The sequence below is a fragment of the Delphinus delphis genome, chromosome 3, assembly GCF_949987515.2.
Source record: "Delphinus delphis chromosome 3, mDelDel1.2, whole genome shotgun sequence".
In the NCBI taxonomy this organism is placed as follows: domain Eukaryota; kingdom Metazoa; phylum Chordata; class Mammalia; order Artiodactyla; family Delphinidae; genus Delphinus; species Delphinus delphis.
Window position 1 is genome coordinate 129,079,264 of NC_082685.1, and position 5,429 is coordinate 129,084,692.

The 5,429-nt window shown below is 41.4% G+C and overlaps 1 pseudogene; it reads left to right on the top strand.

The window, feature by feature from the left end:
* The first annotated feature begins 604 nt into the window (after window positions 1–604).
* On the top strand, window positions 605–5,055 carry LOC132422462 (large ribosomal subunit protein uL30 pseudogene; annotated as a pseudogene).
* Window positions 5,056–5,429: the final 374 nt, after the last annotated feature.

The window sequence follows — 5,429 nt, forward strand, 5'->3', positions numbered from 1 at the left end:
TACCTGCCTAGTAGAACAGTTGACCCTTAAACAACACAGATTTGAACTGCACGGGTCCACTTATACACAGATTTTTTTTCAGTAGTAAAGACTACAGTACTAATATTGATTGGTTGAATCCATGGATATGGAACAGTGGATACAGAGGAACTGCCAATAAGGAGGGCCAACTATAAATTATACTCAGGTTTTTTTTACTGTGCAGAAGGTCAGCGCTCCTAACCCCTACACTGTTCAAGGGTCAACTGTATTTAAACAAGGCTGTGTGTGTGTGTGTGTGTGTGTGTGTGTGTGTGTGTGTGTGTGTACCCACAGCTGTTAGACCCAAGATTAGTCTTTTAAGGGTTTAACCCACACTCTTAATACAGTTCTGCTATAATATGACACATGCCTTCATAAAAATCACCATGCTATGCACAATAATAGTGCAATAAAACCCACAGGGCTTATGGGAAAAGATGCGCTCAGGGAGACAACACTCCAAAACCTCACCAGTGACACATTAAAAAAAAAAGATATAAGAACCTAATAAAAACGGTAGCACAGTTTTACACATGTTAAATGGTTAAGAAATTTATAAGTAACCTCTTTTCTGACTGGAATCATGGAGGGTATAGAAGAGAAGGGAAAAAAGGTTTCTGCTATGCCCGATACCATCAAGAAAAAGCAAAGGACTTTTGCAGAGCTGAAGATCATGCACCTGAGAAAGAAGTTTGCCCAAAAGATGCTTCAAAAGGCAAGGAGGAAGCTTATCTATGAAAAAGCTAAGCACCATAATAAGGAAAATAGGCAGATGTACAGAAGTGAGATTTGACTGGCAAAGATGGCAAGAAAAGTGGGTAACTTCTGTGTAACTCTAGAACCCAAATGAGCATTTGTCTTCAGGATCAGGGTATCAACGGTGTGAGCCCAAAGATCTGAAAGGTGTTCCATCTTCTTTACCTTTTTCAGCTCCTCAGTGGCACCTTTGTTAAGCTCAGTAAGGCTCAGTTAACATGCTGAGGACTGTGGAGCCATATACTGTATGGGATACCTGAAAGAAATCAGTAAAAGAATTGATCTACAAGCGCGGTTATAGCAAGATCAACAAGAAGGTGATTGTCCCAACAGATAACACTTCGACTGCTCGATCTCTTGGTAAATAGGAAATCATCTGCATGGAGGATCTGATTCATGAGACCCATACTGTTGGAAAATGCAAACATCTTCCTGTGGTCTTTCAAATTATCTTCTTCATAAGGTGGAATGGAGAGAAAGGCATTGCATTGTGTAGAAGGCAGAGCTGCTGGCAACAGGGGAGACCGGATCAACAGGCTTCTTAGAAGGATGAACTATGGTGCCTCCCATGATTATTTTTATAATCTGGTCAGTTAATAAACAGTGACTGCTTTCAAGTAGAAAAAGAAAAGGAAATTCATAAATAATACAATAAATACGTCACTTTACCTTAAAAAAGATTTGAAATTTGTTTGAGGGAGTAGGCATTGGAAGGGTTGCAGCTTGTAATTCATTGTACAGTGGTAGGAAGGTAAGTTATCTAAAATCAGAGGAAAAATTTTAACACCAGATGTGGATGGGCACAACTCAACATACACAGTAAACTGAGGTAGCTGGTAGATATCTGAGGAGAGCGTGTGTGTGCATTTTGTGTATTCCCAGGCACCTCAGTTCAGCTGGCTGGATGATTTTCTGCTTTCACCTCGTGTTTCTTGCTCATAAGATCTCACATAGGCCAAGGCAAATTTCCATTATACTTGTATGTTGTTTCCTAGTATATCAATCACATTGGAACAAATTTGTGTTTTCAAGACAAGCATTATAGCAGACCTGACTGTACCTGTGAGGAGTTCACATCAGAAGTAATGGTTTTAAGTTGCCTAGATTCTGAGGGTAGCCAGGAGAGCATTACTGCCCTACAAGGAGTATTGTCTAAGAGGGTTTGGGGACTGGAAAATATGAAGGTAAAGGTAGTGGTGTTCCCTTCTATCTTCATGGCCATCCACATGGCCATGAAGGAACTCAGCATCTCATAGGTATTGTGTTATTCCATATTTTCATAGACTAGCCTAGATTAACAATTACCCAAGGGTTTAGGTTAGCTAGATGAAGAAAAATAAATAGCATTAGAGTAAGCTTCAGAGGACTCACATTTTATTCTTGGCTCTGCAAGCTGTGTGACCTAAGGCAAGTCCCTTTATTTCACTTGGATTCATTTCCTCATCTGTAAAATAAAGAAATTGGACTATTTCATCTCTCGAAGATTCCTCCTGGCTCCAATATCATGTGACTCTGAGGCTTTCTATGTTGATTAAATGCAGAGAAAATGAACAGTTTTCGACCTCTTTCAAACTCTCCATGTGGCTCAGCAGTTTTTGTTTTCTCATCCCAGGTTGTCTTCCTTGATTATTTCCCAAAGTGAAAATTCCAAATTGTTATTATTCTCAATCTCTGTTTCCACCAACAGATGGAATTTACTGAGGCAGATCAAGTCTGAGCTCGCAGAGCTCCTTTGTTTATTTTGTTAACAGCTTTATTGAAGTAAAATTGACGTACAATAAGCTGTACATATTTAAAGAATACAATTTGATAAGTTGTGGCATGCGCGTACAGCCATGAAACCATCACCACCATCAAGGTAATGAACATATCCAACACCCACAAAGGTTTGCTCGTGCCCCTTGTAATCTCATCCTCCTGCTTCCTCCCCATATACCCAGGCAACCGATCTGCTGTCCTTCATTAGAGACTAGTGCATATTTTCTAGAATGTTATGTAAATGGAATCATCAGTCTGTACTGTTGTTTTGTCTGACTCCTTTCACTCAACATAATTATCTTGAGATCCATCCATATTCCTTTTGTTAATAAACAGGAGAAAAAAAAAAAGGAGCCAGGTAGTAGTCTGTCATGTGGCTATACCACAATTTGTTTATCCATTCACCTGTTGATGGACATTTGGGTTGTTTCCAGGTTTTTAGCCATTATATATGACTGCTATAAATATTTTTTTTTTAAAGTCTTTGTATAGACATATGTTTTGACTTCTCTTGGGTAAACACTTAGGAGTCGAAAGGCTGGATCACATATGGAAAGTGTATGTTTCACTTTTTAGAAACCACCCAACTATTTTCCAAAGTGGCTATACCATTTTACATTTCTATCCATGCTACATGAAAATTCCAGTTCTTCCATATCCTTGCCAAAACTTAGTATGGTCAGTAGTTTTAATTTTTGCCATTCTAATAGGTATGTAATGATCCTTTAATTTGTATTTTCCCAATGACTGACAATGTTGAGCATCTTTTCATGTGCTTATTTTCCATCTGTTTATCTTCTTTGGGGAATGTCTGTTCAAATACTTTGCCCAATTTAAAAAATTGAGTTGTTTTCTATTTACTGAGTTTTCTGTAAATTGCAGTAAAATACACGTAATGTAAAATTCACCATCGTAACCATTTTTACGTGTACAGATCAATGGCATTAAGTACTTTCACATCGTGTGCTACTATCACCATCATCCATCTCCAGAACTCTTTCATCTTGAAAAACTGTAACTCTACCTATTAAATAATAACTGCCCAGTTCTCCCCAACCCCAGCTCTGGAAACCACCATTTTTCTTCTTATCTCTACGAGTCTGACTACTCTTCAGTATCTCGTATGAGTGGAATCATCTGGTGTTTGTCTTTTTGTGACTGGCTTCTTTCACTTAGCATAATTCCTTCAAGATTCATCTACACTGTAGCATGTGTCAGGATTTCCTTTCTTTTTAAGGCTGAGTAATATTTCATTGTATGTATATACCACATTTTTCCATTCCTTTGTTGATGGACACTTGAGTTGCTTTCACTTTTTAAAAAATAATTAATTAATTTTTGGCTGCGTTCGGTCTTTGTTGCTGCGCCCAGGCTTTCTCTAGTTGCTGCGAGCGGGGGCTACTCTTCTGTTGCGGTGCGTGGGCTTCTCATCGTGGTGGCTTCTCTGTTTCGGAGCACAGGCTCTAGGCGTGCGGGCTTCAGTAGTTGTGACACGCACGGGCTTAGTTGCTCCATGGCATGTGGGATCTTCCCCAACCAGGGCTCGAACCCGTGTGCCCTGCACTGGCAGGCAGATTCTTAACCACTGCGCCACCAGGTAAGTCCCTGCTTTCACTTTTTGGCTTACTGTGAATAACGGGCTATATATGAACACAAATGTAGAAATATCTTTTTCAGTCCCTGCTTTTAATTACTGAGTTCTGAGAATTCTTTATATATTACGAATACAAGACCTTTATCAGAAATACGATTCACAAACATTTTTTCCTAGTCTGTGCTTTTTAATTTTCTTAATGTATTTCAAAGAGAAGTTTTAAGTTTTGATTTAGTCCAGTTTATAATTGTTGTCTTTAGATCTAAGAAATTTTTGCCTAACTTGAGATCACAACGACTTGGGAACTTCTGGTTTTGTTTTTTATTTTTTCCCTGCAGAAAGCTTTATTGTTCCCACTTGGTCCAAAGCTCGGGAAAAGGCTCCAGGGTGGTTAAAATGATGCCTAGTGGCTGCAGAGAAAGGCTTCAGGCGGAAGCCCTGACAACAGAGGGGCTCCTCAAAGGCCGCTGGGCTCCAGAGGCTCTGAGTCGCGCTTGAGGGTGAGCCTTGAAAAGAAACTCGCCCAGCCCAACCTGGGGGCCAGGCCAGCCTGGGAGGTTAGTCAGGTGGTAGCCCATCTTCTTGATGAATTTCACCTGCTCTTCTAGGACGTGGCTCTCCAGGAAGTCACAGAGGTGGGGTCTGCCGGGGCACGGACATGCAGATTCAAGTTCATCTACCTGAGAACGGCGGCTTCCATAACGTCCTGGGGTTTACGCCGCTTGAGATGGCGTCTGCAGGTCCCGGAAGAGGGCGTGGCTGCTCTGCTCGTTTTGCATTTTCAAGAGCCGCTAGGCGCTGTCGCGCTTCTGCTCCGCCAATTCGCGGAAGAAGGGGTCCGTGCCCTCCAGAGCCACATCCTTCCGGTGGAAATAGAAGCCCAAAGAGAGCTAAGTGCCCGCAGATTCATGTTGACCACGGGGTAGACGGTGGTCGCCACCTGGGTAGAATAATTCTGACGAATCTGGGAGCTCGTGGTGTTGGCTGGTCCTGGAGGCGGAGGGTAGCTAAGGGGTTGATTCTGATGGTTGCGACTGGAGAAAAGGTTGGAGGGTGCTACGAGGCTGGAGGAAAGGGCGTCCCTGGGCCTGTTCTGTCCAAACGCTACTGAAGCAAGAGACGGATCCACAGGACCCTCTGGCCTTGTGAACTGCGGAACTTCTGATAGACGTGTTTTAAGACACATTTTATAGTTTCAGGTTTTAGGATACAATTGGTACTATGATCCATTTTGAGTTAATCTTTTAAATGATACAAGGTGTGGATCAGAATTCATTTTTGCGTATAGGAATATCCAGTA